At 44.6% G+C, this 23017-nt stretch overlaps 1 protein-coding gene across 2 annotated transcripts in view; it reads right to left on the bottom strand.

Moving 5' to 3' along the window:
* SLC16A12 (solute carrier family 16 member 12) overlaps positions 1–3094 on the bottom strand; it is a 76469-nt gene extending 73375 nt beyond the window's left edge. Inside the window, exon 1 of one of the 2 annotated variants that reach the window (XM_078077412.1) lies at positions 3013–3094. The gene's annotated coding sequence lies outside the window, so the exon portion shown is untranslated. Of the gene's footprint in view, positions 1–1443; positions 1550–3012 lie in introns of those variants that run through there. The other variant, XM_036084688.2, reaches the window with a different exon arrangement.
* Between the last annotated feature and the right edge of the window lie 19923 nt (positions 3095–23017).

The raw sequence follows: 23017 nt of genomic DNA, 5'->3' as shown, positions 1-23017 counted from the left end.
TACTACAGAGGTGGTTTGGCTAAATCAACCACTCATTTATTTCAAAACTCCACCAGTTAAAATAAATAAAAAATAAGAACAGGAAAATGATATAGGTGATTCTAGTTCCATCGTTTTTGTTCAAAATGCCTAGCAGCAATATGCTTGGAAAGCGTCACTAAGTGGGAAAGAGGAGGCCTGGATTGTGGTGTTGGTTCCATCACCAATAAACAGTAGGAGTTTAGCCAATCCTTGCTATCGGGAATTTGAGCTTCCTGGCCGGCCAGGTGAAGGGTTTGAATAGATGATCTCTAAAACCCTTTTCAATTTCCAAGATCCTGTGATTATGTGACCAAATCCAGTCACTTAATTACTACTCCTTATTTTCATCATTAATTTCTTTAAAACAGAGACGTTAGGCACCTCAGGAGGGGCAGGCACCATTACCCTAGTATGGCATGACATTGGTGGGGGAGGGGCGAGACAAACTGCAGGGTCCGTTGATGATTTTAAAAGCTAGTGATCTCAGATACCTGTGGAGACGGTGTGTTTCTAAATTTGTCAGGCCTTGTCTGTCTCCCTGGGTTAAGCCGGCTGCGCCTTCGGAGTGTCCAGCTCTCAGCAAAGAAACGAATAGGATGAACGAATTAGAGTCCCACCAGAACGGAATGGTTTAACCAGTATTCTGGTAGGTTCCATACGACTCAACATTAAAAAAAAAAAAAAGTTGTAAGATGGTCAGACAGCTGAATTGTAAAAACGGAAGGCTAACCAAATAGCCCCAGGACTTACTGGAATCGTGCTTTAAAATTTTGCTTGCCAACACTTGTCCCTGAGTTTGCACTGCAGGGATCACGGCCTTCCTTGAGCACAAGAAACAGCTGAGAAATTAAGTTCGGTCAGTTGAGGGTTTTGAAGGCTGGTGTGTTGTTAGCACACCACACGCGAGAAATAAATATTATTACCTGAGGCAGAAGAAGAAAGAAAAAAAAAAAAGTCACGGAAAGCCCAATCCAGCAGAAAAGCGGTCTCTGTAACACCGGGAAATCTGCCTTTGGAACTCACAGGAGATGGAGATCAAAGCCGCTTCCTCTTCAGCCACCTGCCCAGAAACCGCTGGAGCGCGGGCCCGACACCGACAGGACGAGGGGGCACATGTCTGTCCCCTAACCGAACCCCCACAGGCGCCCCGAGGGACCCGGGTTGGGGTGGCGGCTCTGGGGGCCGCGGGAGCCACCGAGCGCCCTCCGCCAGCTCCCCCACGCCCAGCCCGAGAGCCCCGCCGCCCCGCCTGCCCCGGGTCCCCTGAGCCCCCACGCCGCCGGGGAACGGGGAGAGGGACAGCCGCCCGCGGGAGGCTGCGCCCGGGCAGCCCCGCCGGGCCGGTGCCCGCGCCCCGCAGCCCGCCCCGGGCGCGCAGCCCCCCTTTCTCCCGGCCCCGGCCAGGCGCCGCCGCGTCCTCACCTCGCGTGGACCGCTGTATCCCGGGCGCTGGCGCGCGGACATGTCCCCCCGGGGCGCACCCCCCGGGCCGCCTCCCTGCGCCGTGGCCCCTTCCCGGGCCCCAGCCGCCGCGGTCCGCGCTTCCGAGGGGGCGGGGAGCGCACGGGGCGGAGGCGCCGGCGGGGCTGGGGCTGGGGCTGGGGCCGGGGGGCCCCGCGGGCAGCGCGGGAGGGGGAGAGCGTCGCCGGGAGGAGCCCAGCGCCGGGCCCCCGAAACGCGCCGGCAGGTTCAGCCCCCGCCCCGCCGGCTCCGCCGTGGGCTCTGCGCGGTGGCCGAAAGGGGTTTGTCACTGGGATCCGCTCTGCGTGCCCAGGCTTGGCGCGGGGTGAGGGGCGCGGGGGGCGGAGGGACACCTCGCGGTTATGTAATGGGTCGGCCGGCCGTGTGCCGAGCCAGCTCGATCCGCGACCGCCCTCCCCTCCCGGGGGTCCGCCGTGACCCTTCTCAGCCGTGCGCGCCCCGGACCCAGGCGAGCGGAGGCGGCCCCGTGTTCTCCAAAAACACTTTTCCCTGCAGGGTCCACGAGCAAGGTCTGCAGAAGGAATTCAAGGACTCCTGAGGCGTATCTGCCAGGGACGTGTCCTCTGCCAGCCAGCGCTTCCCAGGTCACAGCACAGGAAACTGAGGCCCCGAAGTGTTAGTTAAAAGCGTTGGCTCTGGGAATTAGATGCACCTGGATCCAACTCTCCTGGAAAAGCTTGTGACCTTGAGCAAGTTAAGTCCCTGAGCCTCAGTTTCTTCACCTGTGAAACGAGAATACTAGTCCACTTCAGGTGTTTGCCGAGAGGACACAAGGAAGGAAAGTGCGGCGCGGGGTATGCACCACGCGCCCCCGTAGACGTTAGTGCTGTTGATTGTGCTGAGGTTCGTCCCCATTCCTCAGATGTTGCCTTAAAGGCGGCGGCGGTCTCAATGACCGCCAGACGCAGCCTCCCGGGTTTGCCCAGAGGTGCCCCACGTAAGGCTAACGTTCCTGTAAACCACTCCGTCAGAAGCAGGTTCTCCGAACTGCCTGTCTGATTCCGGCTTCTTGGGGGCTACACCCTTGCTATTCATCAGCATCGTTGTCATGTGGGAGCTTGCTAGAAATGCGAAATCTGGGGCCCAACCCCAGCACCTTTAAATCATAATCTGCATCTTAACAAGAATCTCTAGGTGATTTAGTCAGTGGTTTATCAAAGTTTCAGTAAGAGTTGGATTTCTTGGAAAATTTGAAAAGGGGAGTGCAAAGTTACTAAGCAGCAGTCATACTGTACTTCAGGGTTTTTAAAAAATAGACGAGTAAAGCCCTTCCTCATTTTACCCTCTGGCTGTTTTGTTTCTTGTCCTCCCCCTAACCTCCTGCTCTTTATAAATCTGGATTTCCGTCCTATTTTCACTGCAAAAACCTCTGCGTTGCATCTAAGTAATGATTAGTGAATCCATGTCTAAAACACACAAAAGAATTAGCAAATATGGCTTGTAAAAGAATTCATTAGCATTGAAAATGGATTCATAAACGTAGAGCCTTGGAGAGTCCTGAGCACTCACCTGTGAAGGTCCTTAGGTTCAAGGCTTGAATACTTTTGCACTTCAGAACATTGTTTTGGGTGGCAAATAAGGTCCATTCTCCATTTAAATAACATAGGACAACCAGTTCTTTTAAAAAGTTTTGGAGAATAGAAAGAAAGCTCACAGGCTTCCTTCTGTCTAACTGAAGTCATCACTCCCAGAGGCTCTAGCAAAGCCCAAAGCATGTACTTTGTTTATTTCATTAAATGCTGTGTGTTTGGGTTTTGTGTTTGTCTTTGATTCTTGGAATGTCCAGATTTAGTTTGCATGATTGTAGCTCTGGCAGAATGATTTCCGTCTTGTGTGAGTGGAGTAATTGCAGATTGTTGAGGAGGAGGAGGGTAATGTTGCCTGGCAGTGCCTGAGTTGGAAAGGTCATTTCCATCTGCCTACCCAAGGCTGTTGAACAAGCTGATGCCATGCGGATGGGCTGTGTGGACATGGAGTAGAGGAAGATGGTTAGAGGAGAGGAATCTCCGTTCTCAGAGGCTGGAGGTTTGGAGGAGCTGAGAAGGGGATGAGAAAGATCCTTCTGCTTGCCCTGGAATCCAACCAGGGAGGAAGGGGAAAAGGCAACATTTCTCCTAAAGACTGCTACCCCATAGAACAGCCTTCAAGGGTGGAAATGTTCTGCATTTGTGCAGTCCGTAGGGCTACGAAATGTGGCTATTTACGTTTATATTTTAATGAAAACTCAGGGGTTTTTTGTGTGTGTTTGTGTTTAGCGCTAGTCTGTGGCCGTGCTCCATCCCAGCGTGGGGCTAGTAGCCACCGTACTGGGCGGCATATGAAACATTTCCTTCATCACAGAAAGTGTGGCTTCGAGGCCAGGATTTGGATGAGGAAGTGAGCCCCAGTATTCCAGCTTTTCCAAATCCTTGTCAGGACCTCAGCTGTCCTAAGGTGGGTGGAGGAATTGATCATTAAACCGAGGTTACTGGGTCCTCGTGAGGGTCAGAATGGGCTAATCCATAGGATGCACTGAATGTAATTCGCTGCATAGAGTAAACGTGCAAAAAATCTTACCAGTATAAGCATTAATAGTCATTTTGCTGTAAAGAAAAGTTGTTGGGGGGACATAGTCCTACAGTTACATCATTATTAGTTAAATAGACTTTTGCTGATGTGGTTCAGCTGCTCTCCTCCTGCAGTTACCATTTATAGCTCTGCTCCAACCCCTCCCCTCCCCTCCTCCTCCCTGCGCAGAGCTGAGCACTACCTGTACTGTTCTGGCCTGGAGGCTCAGCATACTTGCTCAAATCCCTACCATTTGGGTCCAATAAATAGGAAGTGTGTTAACTAAAGTCATATTGTACCATAGTTCAGGGGAATCAATTTTCAGCTGAGATTCTCGGAAGCGTGACACCTTAGGGTACATTATGGAAGGAATTGTTTGTTCCTGTTATTTGGTCAAACAAGGATGTGTGGACTCAGCAGAGAGAAATGAGAACATTGGCTCCAGATAAGTAATATTTGGGGATGTCCACATCAGACTGGAAGCTACCAGAAGCTGGGGGGCTGGGGCCGGCAATTTGAGGCTTTTGCCTAAATAGAAGTTGAAAGTTTATTTTCATGACTAATAAAGAGTCTCAGAATAACTGCAAACAGCATAAAAAAAGATGCGAGTATTGTCTACTGTCAGTTATACAAATCAGGGCAATATGTGGAATGGGAAACAGGGAAATTCTTCCTGGTACGCCAAGAAACGTAGATTTCTGAATGACCTTCTCAAATTCCTATTCTTCTGGCTTCTTTAATAAAATCACATCCTGTGGGCAGCTTTGGAATCCCACTTTCTTTATTGTCATCCTCAGTTCCTTTTTCAGCATTTCTTTTCTTACGAACATTCTCTTAGAATTCAGCCCCTAATTCTCTGCTCTCTTTTCTTAACCCATATCCCATGCTCCTCCTGTCATGCCTGCGGCTATAACACCAGCCTGTCAGAGGCGCTTTTCTGGTTCTGACTTCTCTCCAGGGCTTCTCGCCAGATCCTCAGTGGACATTGTCATTTAACATCTCCCCACCCCATCGCTTCAAATGTTAACCTATCAGGAACTGAAGTTATCAGTGCACTCTGTGGTTAGCTTCCCCCCAGACTTTCTATTTTCTCTTCTTTGATATCACCACCTTGGTCTTTGGTGCTAAAATTCTCCCATTTCCTGTGACTTGAAACAACGGAATGATTTTAACCCCTTTTTCTTCTTCATGGGGTCATGGTATAACTGAAAGACACTGAATTTGGAATCAAAAAACCAAAGTAAAAACCCCATTTTTGCCGCTCCTTGGTAGGATGAACTTAGGAAATTTCTTAAGCCTCGTGTTTCTCATCTATAAAATTAGACCAACAGTACCTTTCAAAAAATATGTCTTGAGCAGCTATTTATCCCAGGCTCTGTGCTGATCAGGTTAGATTCTCACCCTCTGCACTAATTACATTTTGGACCTGATAAGTCATTGTGAGGATGCTCTGTGCATTGTAAGATGTTTAGCAGCATCCGTGGTCTTTACCCATTAGGTGCCAGCAGTAACCCTCTGGTCATGGCAATCCCAGTTGTCTGCAGACATTGCCACGTGTCCCCTGGGCAGGGACAAAATCACCTCCTGTTAGCAACCTGGGTTAAAGGAATTCTGGGAGGAGCAGAAGTGCCATTCTCTCTGGGTCTGTGGGGATCCCATGGGACAATGGGCATGAGGGCAGCCAGCACAGAGCCTGACCAGGTCAGCATCAGCAGAACATGGATAGCCACTCATTCATGGAGCTCTGTCAAGTGGAGGTATTTTCTGAAGATCACAGTTGAAAAACATTTTCAGAAAAAAATGAATTTAGATTGTGTTGTTCTACATTCTTATTCCATCCTAGCAAATACCGTTTTTGAATTTAAGCAACAATAAAACAAATTTCTTACATTAAGTTTTCTTAATAATTTTGTTCTCTCCCTATCTATTCTTACTGATCTCCAGACTCGATTCCCTTATGCATAGCTCACTAGAATTACTAGACTTCCATTAGTTTAGTATTCCCTTACTCCTGCCCATCTGGACAACTAGCCTTCCTGATACCGTTCATGCCCTACATTCTTTCTGCTGCAACTCTGGTAGTTCCTGTTTCCCTTATTTACTTTCACTGAAATGGAACTCCTCTGTTGGTTGGCCAAAGTTCTCTTCCATGCAGCCTTCCTATCCATCCTTCATCATCATGCCCCCCACCTGTCACTCTGTGTCATAGCCTCCTTCTTGTTCTGTCAAGTCATCATGCACATTCCTGCCCCCTGTTCTTTTGCCCACACTTTTCCTCATACCTGGATTTTTGCTTCCTCTCTCTCTCTTTCTCTGCTGCCTTTATAGACTTGATAACATCCTTCAAGGTTCCATTCAAATTCCAACTTCTACTGATGTTCATAACTTCCTTTGAAAGGCATCAAAAAAAAAAAAAAGATAGGTGAAAGGTTGGATGGAGGGAGAGAGTGAGTTGGAGAGTCAGGTGATAAAGCAATTTAGTTGAGTGTTCATCTAGAATCTAGGAAGCAGCAGATGTATAATTTTTCAACTTTTTCTCTGTTTGAAAATTGTCCTAATAAAAATAAATGGGATAAAATAAAAATATAAAACAAACATATTAAAGCCTTCCCATCTAACTCTAGCCCATAGTGATTTAGGATTTAGGCTCTGCTGGGGCACCTGGGTGGCTCAGTTAAGCGGCTGCCTTCCGCTCAGGTCATGATTCCAGGGTCCTGGGATCGAGCCCCGCATCGGGCTCCCTGCTCCGTGGAGAGGCTGCTTCTCCCCCTCCCTCTGCCTGCCTCTCTGCCTACTTGTGCTCTCTCTCTCCCTCTCTGCGTCAAATAAATAAATAAAATCTAAAAAAAAAAAAAAAAAAGGATTTAGGCTCTGCTGTTGGTAGATCTGAATTCAGAGCCAGCTCCACCTCTTGCTGGCTGAGTGACCTTGGGCAGCTCACACACGAATGCAAAACTTCAGCCTCTTCACCTATAAAACGATATAAGAACACCTTCCGTGTGGGACTGTTGCCGCAGTTAAATGAGACATACACTTCTGTGGTGCCTATAGCCCAGGAACTGACCCATAGCGAGTACTTAATAAAGGTTCGTGGAATTGTTCACAGTAGGCAGGTATGGAAACCACCTGAGTATCTGTCGGTGAGAATGGATAAAGAAAATGTATGTATTTATAAAATGGAATATTATTCAGCCATAAAAAAGGAACGAGATCCTGCCATTTGGAACAACATGGATGAACCCGGAGGACATCATGCTATGTGAAATAAGCCAGACACAGAAAAACAATTACTGTATGATCTCACTTACATGTAGAATCTAGAACATTCAAACTCACAGAAGCAGAGAGTAGAATGGTGGTTGCCATTGTCGGTGGTGGAAGAAATGGATATAAACTTTTGCTTATGAGTAAGCTCTGGGAATCCAATGTACAGCGTGGCGACGATAGTTAATAGTACTCTATTATATATTAGAATTTGCTGAGCGAGTAGATCTTAAGTGTTCTCACCACACACAAGAAAGGTAACAATTTGATATGATGGATGTTTTATTAGCTTGATTGTGGTAATCATTTCATAAAGTATGCATATATCACATCATCACGTTGTTCACATTAGATCAATTTTTATTTGTCAATCATACCTCAGTAAAGCTGGGGGGAAATTAAGATAGGTGTTAGCTGAAAATAACAAACACTCCTCCCTTGAGCACATAGAGGGTGGGCTCTTTGGTGGCAGGAAGCCTGTCTCATGCTAGCAGAGTAGGAATTTCAAGAAATCTTTGCGGAATGAGTGAAGGTAGGTATGCATTACCTTGTTTGTTTACCTCTGCTGTTCTTCCTCCGGTAGATTCTTTCAATTACTATTTATAAAGCATTTACTCTGAACAAAGTCAGCAACCACGGGCAGTGGTTGATAGCCTCAGTCTATTTGATAGCCTCAGACTTAACCCAATCCTTTCTCCATGACATCAACAGTCTCCCTGGCTCAGAGCTGCTGTGTGTGCAATGAGAGTGTTCTCTGACCCAGCTAAGACTCCTTCAGGGAACACATCTGGATGGAAATGCGTTTCCATAAAGAATACGGAGGAGAGAAAAGCTACTGGTTTTGGCACCCACCCAGATGTGGAGTATGGAAAAAAGGGGGTGAGAAATTCCCCAGGACCTGGCCCACAGACTTCATGACCTACCCTTTCTTGCTTCCATTGAGTAGCACAAGGCCCTACTGATTTTAGTAATATTGAGCTTTGTTTCTCAGTGAATTTATTCAAAATCTTTCAAGTTATTGCTGAACTTTTGTGTCATTTTTTCCCAAAGGATGTGTTTGGTTTTAGCATTTTGGTTCTCCAAATTAAATTTAAATAAAATTATTTAATGTCCATAATGTTCACAGCTGGTATACAATTCTTTCCCACCTCTGCATGGCTGGAGGGAGAGTGGGAGGGATTTACTGAATTCCTCCAGGGCTCCAGGCCCTGTGTTTTTTCGTTCATTCTTACAGTGCCAATTTTCCAAGTGAGAGAAAGTGGCTCAGAGTTTTGGGGAGCAAGAATTCCTGTACCCTTCTCTCGGTCCTTCTAGCTGGACTAAGAATCAAATCAACATGAGACAGATTAACAAGAGAAAATCAAATGTATTAGTGTACTTCTGGGGAATCCACACAGACATGGAAATTCTGAAGACAGTCAGGCAAGATGAGGTATATTTGTCTTCCTGCACTGAGGAGAAGGGGTAGGGATCTGGAGCTTCAGAGACGAGGAATGCAAGTCACAGGGAAATAAGAAGAGCAGATGTTTGGTATGTCAATGTTTGCCCTGCCATACAGATGGTCACGTAGATAAAATTTACCTCTGCCAATAACCCTTATTCTGGGAAAGACCCTCCCCCACCCACCCCCAATTTACATTCTTCTATGCAGTTAACAGAGGGGCAAAAGTGTCTCAAGCCTGTAGGGTCTAGAATTGCCTTTAGCTCAAAATAATCTTCATACCGGAGCAGCTCATCTCTGGGCAGCCTGCCCTCAGCCCCTACACGGTGGTTAAACGAATTGCCCAATATCGTGCAACTAGGAAGCCGCGCTGGTCTGCGGAACCTGGTCTAAGACTCGATGCAAAAACAGCTGTCTCTCTCTCCACCTGTTTCCATACCCTTTGTGATGTGAATTTGTGTCTTCCCCATCCCTGTTGCCCCAGCCCTTAAATCAGGGCTAGTCTGATGATTGTTTTAGCCAGTGGGAAAGAGGAATAGCAGTGCCCTCTTCTGAATCTCTCTCTCTCTTTTTTTTTTTAAGATTTTATTTATTTGAGAGAGAGAGAGAGAAAATGAGTTGGAGTGGAGAGGGGCAGACTCCCTGCTGAGCAGGGAGCCCAGTGTGGGACTTGATCCCAGGACCCTGAGATCATGATCAGAGCTGAAGGCAACCACTCAACCAAGCCACCCGGACGCCCTGGGGCCATTTCTGAGTCTTAAGGAGCCATGTCCCCTCCTGGCACTCTCTCTCTCTCTCTCAACACTGCATGGCCACAAGAACAAGCCTGGGCTAGCCTGCGGGACGATGGGAGAATACAGTTCAGCCACCTTAGCCAAGGCCCCAGACACAAGGAGAGCCAAGCCAAGATCAGCAAAACTGGCTACTATCCCTGCAGCTAGCTTCAGGTGCACTAGGGAGCCCACTGAGAACAGCTCAGATCAGCCGAACTGCCCAGCCAACCCATACATTCATACACAAAAATAAAGGCTTACCATCATAGCCACTGAGGTGTTGTGGTTGTTTGTCATGCAGCATCATTTAACCAAGGAACAATATAAATTCACAATGCCGGCAGATCTTGTATGTACCTGCCAATAGCATGAAGGTATCCGGTTTTGCAAACATATCTATCAGAAGTCCTTTCTCCCCAAGTTTTTATCATGCTATTTTGTTCTTTTCAATTACTCAAGGAGGAAAAAACACGTTGTGAGCAATATACTTGAAAAGAAATAATTTGCGGTTAGTGGGTCAATTGAAGGAGCGACTAAATTGCAAACAAAACCACAGTGGGTGTCTCTCCTTCATTTCTATCATCAGACAAATCCTGTGCAAACAAACCCACCAGTAGTTTTGAATGTCTGCTCTTTATAGGCACTAAGCACAGTACAGTAACGTTTTAAGACGTGGTTCCCGTCTTCAAGGAATTTACGAGTAGTAGCCATGAAATGAGAGAAACTGAATAACAATAAAAGATTTCGAGAACGCTGCACCACAACCTTATATCTCAGAAAGAAAAAAGCATGATCATTTTGAAAAAGGAAGTCAACACTCGCTAGAACTCAGAAGTGGAAGGCTTGGCAGAGAACTGCCTAGGTGGGGGCTGATTTTACAGGTGGGCCTGGAACTCTTTCTGGGAGCCTTTCAATAAGCAGCTAGGACGGCTGTCTTGGCGCAACGACAGGTAATAATATTAGCAAAGGGAAAGTGCAAGGTGTATTTGGCAGAGAGTAAATAAGTCCTTTTGATGAGAGCAGAGAAAATCAATAGGACAAAGTGCCTGATGAGATACGAAGTGGAAGAGACGTGAGGAGTGTGTGTGTCTCCAGCCAGGAGGATGGTGATCATTAAGAGAGACAGAAGTTAGGAGGTAGCAGCTGGTGAACTCTTCCATATTAGATGCGGAGCTTGAGGCGGGACTGAGATGTTCGGCAGGCTGTTGAAAATTCAGGTCAGGGGCCAAGGGGAAAGGTCAAAATTAGAGATATGGCTTGAAAGTCTTCAGTGCAAGCAAGCCAAGGTGAAACCAGAGCAGAAGGGCAAGGACTGGATCTCGGGGAATGTCCGCGATGTCTAGGAGGGGAGATAAGAAAGATGTACAGCTGACCGCTAAGCAGGATGTAACAAGTACCAGAGAAGTCATAGAAGTGTGATAACCATTCAGAGAAGGGGCAGAGATACACACCAGCAGAGCGGAAACGTTCTCTTCCAAGAGAAGAATGAGTGATAATGGGAGCGCGCGGCTTCTGCTAAGTAATTTGGAGGGATGCATGGTTCTGGCTGGACAGCTCACCTGCTAACAACAGAAACACAGTAGAGACTGATTACACTTATTTGCAAAAACCAAAACCAAAACCAAAACCACACAACAGAAAACAAAAACCATCCAGCTTTGTTTGGGGCTGATTTACCCTTTTTGACCCTCTGTGTTGATCTTCTTAATGGATTAATGAGCATGTTTCTGCTTCACCTTTATTCATTTTAATAAATTCAGCAAGTGTCAATTGAAGAACATATTTGATGGGGATAAAGCCAATCCAACAAAATAAAGTATCAAGGGAAACAAACAATGGCCAGATCCTTTTTAAGTTTCTTTTTAGTTTTTATATGCTCTAAGTATATCTGCGATGTTCTATAAGCTGCACTATGGGGTAGGGTTGTATCTACGGCCTTCAGCAGAAACACGTATTTACACAGCCATATTACTTACTTCTTGTGGTTACAGATGAGAGCGCCGAATCCTAACCACTAGACCACCAGGGATCTTGTGGTTATAGATGATGCTATGATAACATCATTAAGTTAAGAAAGTACAATTCAGGGGCACCTGGCGGGCTCCGTCGGTAGATCCTGCGACTCTTGATCTCGGGTCCTGAGTTCAAGCCCCACGCTGGGTGTGCAGACTACCTTAAAAAAAAAAAAAAAAGGAAAGAAAAGAAGAAAGTACAACTCGTCCCAACCACTGGAAGAACCACTGGTAGAGATTCTAGGAATATAAATAATAGCCTTTGGTTCTATTGTATTTCAGTAGAGTGTGAAGAACAGAAAAGCACAAAGTCAAAAAAAAAAAAAAGCGCTCCTTTAAAAAAAGAAAAAGCTTACAAAAAGGAGCCAGAAGTCTGCGAGCAAACTGCTTGCCAGTTGCTTTATTTTTTTTTTTTTTTTAAGATTTTCTTTATTTATTTGAGAGAGAGAGAATGAGAGAGAGCACATAAGAGTGGGGAGGGTCAGAGGGAGAAGCAGACTCCCTGCCGAGCAGGGAGCCTGATGCGGGACTCATCCAGGGACTCCAGGATCATGACCTGAGCCGAAGGCAGTCGCTTAACCAACTGAGCCACCCAGGCGCCCCTTGCCAGTTGCTTTAAAGTATTTCTACCCGACAATCTGCAGGTTGGTTGAAAGCAGTGGCTATGTAGTTCTTATCAGCAGACACATCCCTATTAACCACTCGATCTGTATCTGCTCTAAGTGTTCTGATCCAGGAACCCTACACAGAGGAACCAGTATTTAACAAGCTTTCCAAGTGGCTCAGCACCGTAAAAACTGAAAACCATACGTGGGTATCCTAGGGAGACCCAAGGGCGGTTGGAAAGGAGGAAGGCACCCCAGCAGACCGGGCCCAGCCTGTCCCTTTGTCTTTTCTTCCTCCTTAAGTGGAGCAGCTCTATTTATGGTATTATTGTATTGGGATTCCATGCATTCCATTTATCAGGCCAAGCCATCCCTCACCTCCCCCATCAATCCATCGCCAAGTCCTGCCAATGACCTCATCAAAACATAACACCCAATCTGCCTCACTTGTTTCCTGCACTGCCCACACCCCAACCCAGCCTGCCATCTGGTCTTCTACTCCTCCTAACCCATCTACTTGTGTCTGCTCTTAGCCTCCTCCAGACCAGTCCCATTAGAGCACCAAGAATATTTTTCTCAAAACTTTAAGTGAGATCACATTGCCTTGTAGCTGAAAACCCTTCTGTGGCTCCCAAAGCCCTAAAACAAAATGCGGGCTCCTCCGAACATGGCCCGTGAGGGTGTCTGACCCCGCACGTCACCTGGCGCCACATCCCATGTCTCTCTATAACTGTGGCCACACTGGGTTTTTTTTCTCAGCATCAAGCCAAGGAAGTAAGAGGCCTTTGCATTTCCTCTTGCTTCTGCCTGTAAAGCTCTGCATCTTGTTCTGCAAAGACCTCAGCTTAAGTGCCATCTCCCCAAAGGTCTTCCGAGACCATTCTATTTAAACTCAATCTCCCTGATTCTCCATTATTCTCCATCTTAGCATATTTTTTCCTTCATAATTTTTTTTGCAACTTGAGTTTTTTGTTGCTGTTTGTTTTCATTTTGTTCGGTTCTAAACTAAAAGCTCAATGCGAACAGGAGCCCTGTCCATCATGCTCACCATGTGTCTCTGGCATCATGCTTACCATGGTGCCTGGCATATATTAGGAACTTAATTATTGAATGAATGGATAAAAGGACCCAAAGTTTTCAAGGTGCAGAAGTCCCTGATTTAGACAAGTTAGAAACTTTCATTTTGGATGGGGTGAGTGTGCATTCATAAATTAAATGCCATTCTGCAGTTATCTCAGTGACTAAAATTCCCAAGCCCATAGGATGCCTGGCTGATTCATTTGGTAAAGCGGGCAACTTTTGATCTCAGGGTTGTGAGTTTGAGCCCCACGTTGGGTGTGGACATTACTTAAAAATAAAATTAAAAAAAAAAAAATTCCCAAGCCTTTTGCTCTTCCAGACTAGTGGAGCTAGATCATGTTGTTGTCGGGGAAACTTCCATGAAGCTAAAAGCTTGTTTTGCCCCTTATGAAGAGAGATTCATTAATGTTCATCTGTAAGTACAAAGATAATCACAATAAGAAATAAGAGGAGTTAGAGCTCTTCGTGGGAGAATGCCAACTGATTACACAGCATGTGTGAATAATACTTATTATGGTTATATTAAAACCCATGAATCACATGAAGTCTCATTTTAAAACTATGGGCATTTGGCCAAGAACATTATGACAATCTATTTTGGAGTTAAACATCATCATCTGGGGAGGGTCTAGAGCAGTTAAATTTGGCTGCTTGCCAAGTATGGTGCAAGCACACACTGCATTTCCCACCACTGATGGAAACGGATGCATGAGGGGAGAGAGCTTTATCACACTCGGAGGGGTAGCAGAGGGTGGGGACCATGAGAACCAGCTCTACGGTCCTTTCCAAGTGCTTCTGATTTCTCAGTTCCACCTAAGCCGATTCAGCCCGACTAAACAAACGGTTATTGAGGGCCCCCTGAGCGCCAGAAACCATGCTGGGAATATGACAGTGAGCGTTTAGACATCCACTCTGCCCTACCGGAAAAAATAGGAGGTGAACAAGACTTAGCAAAACTAGAGGATGACGTCAGCACTTGGCTCTCGCCTCGGATTATCAAGACACAAGAATTAGCCATGTGGAGTGAACAATCAAAAAAATGGAACTTTCTTGAACAGTACCAAAATATTTTTAGTTCCTGTTTCCATGAAACAAGCCCCTAATGCATTGGAAATGGCCCCAGGATTTGAAGGCCCAGCTGCCTTCTGAATGTTTCTTCAAGCTCCTCACGAGACCCACATGGTCCTTGTGTTTCCTGTGTGATACGGAGCTTTCTTTCTTAATTTAATAGTAAAATCCATATGCACTTCTCTTACTGTTTTGTGAAATCATACAACGGCCGACTTACCCAGAATTTCTCGATATGTTACCCGGCAGCTGGCTTCCCATACGTGGCTGTGCTCGTGTTAGGTCTGACAGCGCCGTCAGGGTGCCCATTGGAACCCATGGCAACCATTGGAGCGCATCTTTTGCTTTCGTACTAGCCCCTCGGCGATAATCATCATTTTCCACATTAGGTACTATGTTCATTGTTAGGATAGATCACACTCTGCATTGTCCCAGCACCAACATTGCCAAGTAGCATGGCTCCTTTCAAGCCCAACTTTAATTTAAAGTTGACAGGAGTTCTCCCATAGTTGTCAGGCATTTCCTCCACTTTTTTCATGTTTTACTACTGAATGGAAAGAATAGGGATGTTGGGCAAATCATTAATTTCTGAGTCTGTTATTTGCTCCTTGAAATTAGAGGATTGAATTAGGTTAGAGATTAAACTACTGGGCAATGAGGCAAATTGAGCTCTCAGCTGAGCTCTGGGATTGGCCCTCACAGCATTAAAAAAAATTTCATTCATAGGCACCCTTCTAAAATTGGACGATTTCCCATGAAATTCCAGATTCGTGGTTTCTTTTGCAAAATCCAAATCTGGATTCCCTGGAAAATTCTGGCCTCAGCGACTCCCTTCCCCGTCTCGCTTGCTTCTCACAGTCGCAAATAGGAAGGCCCAGCTGGCCCAGCTCATTCCTCTTCCGGAGCACCTGAAGATGATGGCGTGCACGCCCTGGTCCCAGGTTCTTGGAATCCACCCTTCTGAGAGCTGTTCTTTCTGTTAGGTGACCCGACGAAAAGGGTGTGTGCTGAGGGGAGTGGGGTTTTGGTTGTAAAAAAAAGAGAGAGAGAGAGAAGAAAATTCTAGCTCGAGCTGATGGGGAGGGAGTGGTCTTTAAATTGGATGCTGCTCTTCATTTAATGCCAGTTCCCACCTGGCCCATTTTATGTATTTATAGTATCTGTCTGGCCCCTCTAGGCATCTGAATTTCCACAAGATAATCTCTAAATCCCTGTCCCTCTAAATACATCTAGATATTTCTAAGATACTCTTTCAAGGGTGTTGAGCCTCTGCAAACAGGTACATCCCTCTCTCCCTGTCCTGACAGAATATCCCCCAGGCTAAACACAAAGATACAACTATTATCTGTCTTCCTCACTTAATTCCCCAGAAACTAGAAAAAATCCCTAGCACCTACAAGGCACTCAGTAAATATTTGTAGAATGAAGTATTCAGGGTTAGCAATTACCTTTGGAAAGTGTCCACAATGATTAACCGAGCAAATTAGTATTTCAGAGGGCCAAGATAATCACCTTAATTGCAATATCATTATATTTTATGTTACCCAATAGAGAGGGATAACCAGTTTAAATTGCTTTGATTTAAATCTTTTGTCATTTAAACTCTCTATTAAGTCTTGGGTACAAACACGGTCAAGCTTTTAGATTTTACTTTAATTTCTATGGAAAGAATAGGTATATATTCCAGGCAGTAATGAAGCAAAAACCGAGAGCCTGAGCCTTAAAGAAATGAAGAACTTGCTTCCTTGACTAAAAGTAGGCTTAAAAAGTGCATTTTCCTCAAGCAAGTTTTCTGAACGGAGCCAGGGTAGGGCTAAGCGGCACAACACTGCCCCCTTGTGTTCACTGCTGGAACTTACATGGCCTTTCCACGCCGACACCTGAGAGACCGTCGACACTTTGGCAAACCAGGCACAGGGCAAGGTGCTAGCGAGCGATAATGAGCAAACCCCACGCAGCTCCGGAGATCTCGTGGCGGAAATGTTCATCTTTCAAATACATATGGAATTTGTATTTCAAATACATATTCTGGAGGAAAGGCTATCATTCTTTGAAAATGATTCAGCTTTATTTCCCACCTCCTAAGATAATTAGCATAACATAACTCAATTTGCTGAGAGCCTTCTACGCTCAGGTGCTGTGCTAAACAGTCCTCATGCATTAGCTCATCTAATCCTCTCAAAAACTATGCACAGGCGGTTCGCAGATAAATAATTTTCACAAGAACAGAGAGCTTGTAGGGGGTGGTAATAAGATGTTTAATGTTTAACTCTTATATTCCTCACTGAAAAAAAATCATAAACCCAAGATACCATAACAGTGTTCCCCAAATATGAGGTATGTGTGAACTCCTTTTAAAGGAATAAAAAATTCTCACAGATTTCTCTGTCACTACTTCCCAGGATCAACTTAAATTCTTTTTTAAAGCTTTTATTTAAATTCCAGTTAGTTGGGGCGCCTGAGTGGTTCAGTCGGTTGGGCGTCTGCCTTCGGCTCTGGTCACGATCTCAGGGTCCTGGGATCGAGCCCCGCATCGGGCTCCCTGCTCAGCGGGGAGCCTGCTTCTCCCTCTCCCTCTCTCTCCCGCCTTGTGCTCTCACTCTCTCTCTGTCAAATAAATAAAATCTTAAAAAAAATTCTTTAAAAAAATAAATTCCAGGTAGTTAGCATACTGCGTTATATTAGTTTCAGGTGTACAATATAGTGATTCGACACTTCCATACAACAGCAGGTTCTCATCACCACAAGTGCACTCCTTAATTCTCATCACCTATTTCCCCCATGCCCACACTCCCGCCCACCTCCCCTCTGGTAACCATCAGTGTGTTCTCTATAGTTAAGAGTCTGTTTCGGGGCGCCTGGGTGGCTCAGTCAGTTAAGCGTCTGCCTTCAGCTCAGGTCATGATCCCAGAGTCCTGGGATCAAGCCCTGCATCGGGCTCCCTGCTCGACGGGAGGCCTGCTTCTCCCTCTCCCACTCCCCCTGCTTGTGTTCCCTCTCTCGCTGTGTCTCTGTCAAATAAATAAATCTTTAAAAAAAAAAAAAAGTCTGTTTCTTGGTTTGCCTCTCTCTCTTTTTCCCCCTCTTTGCTCATTTCTTTTGTTTCTTAAATTCCACTTATGAGTCAAGTCGTATGGTATTTGTCTTTCTCTGACTGACTTATTTCACTTAGCGTAATACTCTCTAGCTCCATCCACATCTTTGCAAATGGCAAGATTTCATTCTTTTTGATGGCTGAGTAATATTCCATTGTATATCTATGCCACATCTTTATCCATTCACAGTCAACGTTCATTTGGGCTGGTTCCATAATTTGGCTATTGTAGATAATGCTGCTATAAACATGAAGGTGCATGGACCCTTTTGAATTAATATTTCTGTATTCTTTGGGTAAATACCTAGTAGTGCAGTTGCTGGATGGTAGGGTAGTTCTAATTTTAACTTTTTCAGGAAGCTCCATACTGTTTTCCACAGTGGCTGCACCAGTTTGCATTCCCACCAACAGTGCACAAGAGTCCCCCTTTCTCCGCATCCTCGCCAACACCTGTTGTTTTCTGCGTTAATTTTAGCCATTCTGACTGGTGTGAGGTGGTATCTCATTGTGGTTTTGATTTGTATTTCCCTGATGATGAGTGATGTTGAGCATCTTTTAGGAGCAACTTAAATTATTTTGATCGTAGTGCTGGCTGCTTCGGTACACAGGAAGAGGTCAGGTAAGAACTCCGTATGTCTTTAGTTTCTCCATGACTATACAGCAAAAACAAATGTACAAACATGAACAAAAGTATCATTCAATGAGATGTATTGTCATAACTCAAATTAACAGCAATCATGTGGCACTCATTTAAAAATAAAATATGTGAGTTGCCTGGCACAGGTCAGGCTCTGTTCCCATCCCTGGGGGTAGAGCTGCAGAGATAAGCAACAGACAAATAACAAGTAAAGTATACAGTATGTCAGGGAGTAATGAGTGCCGCGGAGGGAGACAGCACAGGGAAAATGGCTGACAGGGTGGTCAGGGAAGTGGCGCTTAGGCAGAAACTGGAAGGAGATGAGGGAGTGGGCCTGTGCCTATCTGCAGGGAGAGCATTCCAAAGGAGCCTGCGACAAAGGAACAGACCCGGAGTTTGGAGTGTGTTTGGTGTCTTGGAGGAAAAGCAAGGAGGCCAGTGGGATTGGAACAGGGAGGGAGTTGTAGGAAATGAGGTGGGGTCAGGCCAAGGCAAAGTATATGCCAGATAATGATGTCGGCTGAAATTACCTCTTGGATTCATCTCCTACGGCTGCCCAAGCAATGTTACTCCCTTGTACACAGCCATTTACAGTTCTGCAAATAGATTGTACTCACTCAGCCTTCCGTGCCTTCTTTGCTTATCTAGGCTGACTCCTTCACACATCAAGTCAAGCTTCATCGTGGCCTGCCCTGGAAAGCCTCCCCCACCCTGATTAGGCAAGCATCCCTTCAGGATACCTTGACACCTTGTGTAAACTCTGTCCTGTCCTCCTTCCATCCCTGCATCCTAGCTGGTGGCTTATTTATCTGCCTGACATGCTAGAAAACAAGCTTCTCCAGAGCAAGAAGTTTTCTCTCTTTTTTCCTTTCAATATCTTCAATGCATAAATACCCATATGGTCATAATAGATCATTAAGATAGACAATGTTTGTTGAATGAATAAATAATATCAGTTATCACTCATTTTTTATTTTACTTTTTTAAAGATTTTATTTATTTATTTGTCAGAGAGAGAGAGAGCACGAGCAGGGGGGAGCGGCAGGAAGAGGGAGAGGGACAAGTAGGTCCCCTGCTGAGCAAGGAGCCCGATGCTGGACTCCATCCCAGGACCCTGGGATCATGACCTGAGCTGAAGGCAGACGCTTAACTGACTGAGCCACCCAGGCACCCCAGTAATCACTCAATTTAATAATACCAACCCAGACTGTAACACTTGCTTGCATGCTGGCCTATGGTACAATTGTGAAGGGGCACTAGGTGCCAGGCATTGAACTGAATTAGACACATTATCATTGGTCATTATTCATTATCTTCCAGCAATCCTACAAATTAGATATTATGATTCTTACCTTTAATTGTAAGAAAGATAAAATGAGACAGGTTAAACAACTTACATTCTACCACCCAGAGCCAGGATTTGAATCCAGATTTATCTAAATCCAAAACGACACCAAGCTGTAAATTGGACACATGTGGATTAGGAACTGCATTTGGTATAATTTTCCAAACTCCTTGAGAAATAAGTATCATCCATAAGAGATTTATAGAACAACTTTCCATACTGTACTTACATTGCTTGACATCACTGTGGTTTTTAAGGAAGAAAGATGGAAGGCCACCTGCCAATCACTCAGTCTTTGTGAAGATGTTGGCATAGTTTACCACAAGGAATATTGGAGGAGCATCTGGAACTGAGGTGACATGAGGACATGAAGACAACGGATCCTACAGAAGTGTTGATTCTGCAGGGGAACATGGACGAATTTCCTCTGCAAAAGGACCCAGTGAGGTGAGTAGTAACATCGTCTCACTTTACAAGTCAGCAACCAGGGCATGGGAAGATTACTCTGTTCCTAACCATCCACGGGTAAAATGGGGGACACCAGCTGACCGCTCGGTCATGCCATCTCTTAATGACCACAGCTAGCCCTGGGGCCCCTAAAAATAGCTCTACAGGGTGTTCATCGTGCAAGGATGCCCCCCCCCAAAGAAGCCTGGGGACAGAAATCCAATTCCCCCTCAGCTTGCCACCCTGTGGGTCCGCTGAGCTGCATCTGCCCAGAGAGGTGCTTACCTAATTAGCACAAAGGGGCTCTGAGCCAGGTATGGAGTTCAATGCTTTGAGTGGATTTAATCTCATTGAATCCATTTGCCCCACACCTCCACCCAGTCTGCTTTCAAGATCCCAGTGTTTCCTACACATGCAAAGAACTCCGTATTACTTACATTTTAAGAAATTTAGGTCACATGAATCACTTGCAAACCTACCTATGAACACCACTGGCTTGCTTTGGTTTTATCTGCCAAAAGATGATTATAGATGTTAACTGCTTGTGTAGCTTTTAACTAAGCCACTAGATCAACTAGGGGAGAATTTCTAACTTTGAAATAGACCTTTAATAATTTAAAAACATAACTGTTTTAAACTTGTATTTTATGCATTTTAGTACTAATGTATTTATTCACTTATGCATTCAATAAACACTTCGTGTTTGTTCATTTTATTTTTATTTGAAGGCCAGGCACTATTTGGTCATGAGAATCCAATAAATAAAACACTTGTTACCTTAAAGAAATTCGTAGCCCAGGTGCCTGGCTGGCTCAGTTGGTAGAGCATCTTGATCTCAGGGTTGTGAGTTCCAGCCCCACGTTGGGTGTAGAGATTACTTTAAAATGAAGAAAGAGAGAAAGAGAGAGAGAGGGAGGGAGGGAGGGAAAGAAGGAGGAAGGGAGGGAGGAAGGAAAGAAAGAAAGAAGGAAGGAAGGAAGGAAGGAAAGAAGGAAAGAAGGAAAGAAAGACAGAAAGAAAAGAAAGAAAGAAAGAAGGAAAGAATCCTAGTCAAATAAGGGAGAAATATAGGGACTAGAACTCATTTATTTGTTTACCATTATATACTTAAGGCTTGTTGTATGTCAAACTCTGTTGGGCACTAAACTAAGGGTAGAAAGAAGCTTTGAACTGTTATCACCAGATAGGACAAATGCTTCTCGTACTAAGAAATATTGTTAGTCAAGTCAAAGTTACCTCATCTAAACAAACTAAACACACTAGGAATTTCCAATACAGAGGTCACTTACTTAAAATTGCTGTACTTACCTCATAGAATCTCAAACCACTCTCTCTGATGGTAGTCTCAGAGAAATGCTCAAAATGGAATTGCTTTTTAAATTGTTAAAATTCCTTTTTTTTTTTAAGTAATCTCTACACCCAACATGGGGCTCGAACTCAGGATACCGAGATCAAAAATCACACGCTCTACCAACTGAACCAGCCAGGCGCCCCCAAATTCTTAAAATTCTTGATAAGCCCTGAGCTTAATTACACTACCTGAAAAAGAGTAACATTTTCATGTGTGATGTAAATACTAATGAGTGTGAATTTTTAAATCTTCAAAATTAGTAACAATTAGCATAATGCTTCCCAGATGGGGGGCATTTTCACAGATGAATTTCATCTGATACTCATAAACCCCTGAAAGAAGGTGTTAATTTACTTTCATTTCTTTCTGGGAGATTAAGTACGCCCAGGAAGGTTTGCTCATGATCCTTGAGTTAATAGGTAGAGCCAGAGTCTAAACCAAGCCAAATATCATACAGATTTTACAATGATATTCAAACTTCTCTATAGTATTTTGTTATTCCACTCTTGACAGAGACATTATTATTCATTGACAGCTTAATAAAAGGATTTATGTTATGATAATTCAATAAGAAACAGATACTTTAAACAGATCTGGAAAGTAGTATCTACTTTGGTGGAAGCCGCTGTTGCTTATAACAACATATAATGGCTTGATCCGTAACATTTTGTATGATATATGGTCAGAGCAGCCATAATAGCGAATTCATCAGGCTTTGCAATGAAAGCAGTCCTTGAATTGATATAATTTGTTTTGATAATTTCACTAACTTGTATGAACCACCAGCAGGAAATTGCTAGGAAAGTAGTGCTATCTAGTGGTAATATCACATACCTGCAATAAATTGCAAACAAAATATACAGAATTTATTCAGCCATAAAAAGGGATGAAATACTGATAAGTGCTACAGCATGGATGAATCTTGAAAATGTTGTGGTAAGTGAAAGAACCCAGACACTAAAGGCAAAATACTGTATGATTGCATTTATATGAAATATCCGGAATAGGTAAATCCATAGAGACAGAAAACAGATGAGTGCCTGCCTGGGGCTAGGGGAAAGGAAGAATGGGCAGTAATCCCACAGCAGGCAGAGGGTTTTCCTTTGGGGTGATGAAAATGTTTTGGAACTAGATAGTTGATGCATAAGGTGGTGAGTGTACTAAATGTCACTGAATTGCTTGCTTTAAAATGGTTAATTTTGGGGCACCTGGGTGGCTCAGATGTTAAGCGTCTCCCTTCAGCTCAGGTCATGGTCCCAGGGTCCTGGGATTGAGCCCCACATCTGGCTCCCTGCTCAGCAGGAAGCCTGCTTCTCCCTCTCCCACTCCCCCTGCTTGTGTTCCCTCTCTCGCTGTGTCTCTCTCTGTCAAATAAATAAATAAAATCTTAAAAAAAAATAAAATGGTTAATTTTGTTATGTGAATTTCACTTCATTAAGACATATTTTTAATAAAATGCATGTATGAAACATATTAATTTGTAATAGCTGTATTTACACAAAACTTATAATAAACCATATTTGGTCTGTCATTTGTGGGCTGAGGCAATGCTCTAGGTGCTATGAGAATGTGAAGGTGTGTAACCCAGTTTCTATCCTTAAAAGTTGCAATTTAGTGGTGAAGCGTCGTACATGCAAATAACAATAGTAGAATGTGGACTGTGATAAGTGGCACAAGGGAGAGGAAAGATGACTGCTCTAGTCAACGGGAGAAGGGCACAACACTTCGGGGGGCGGGTGAGGCAGGGCGCCATGCAGCAAAGACCCCTGGGAAAGTTTCCAGAGCTGGAGCTTGATGGAAACCAACACACAGGTGTGGAGAACCTCAGCTTTAATTTAAACATGCTGCCA

The sequence above is a fragment of the Halichoerus grypus genome, chromosome 7 (assembly GCF_964656455.1).
Source record: "Halichoerus grypus chromosome 7, mHalGry1.hap1.1, whole genome shotgun sequence".
In the NCBI taxonomy this organism is placed as follows: Eukaryota; Metazoa; Chordata; class Mammalia; order Carnivora; family Phocidae; genus Halichoerus; species Halichoerus grypus.
This window is presented reverse-complemented; position numbering and strand designations above follow the sequence as displayed.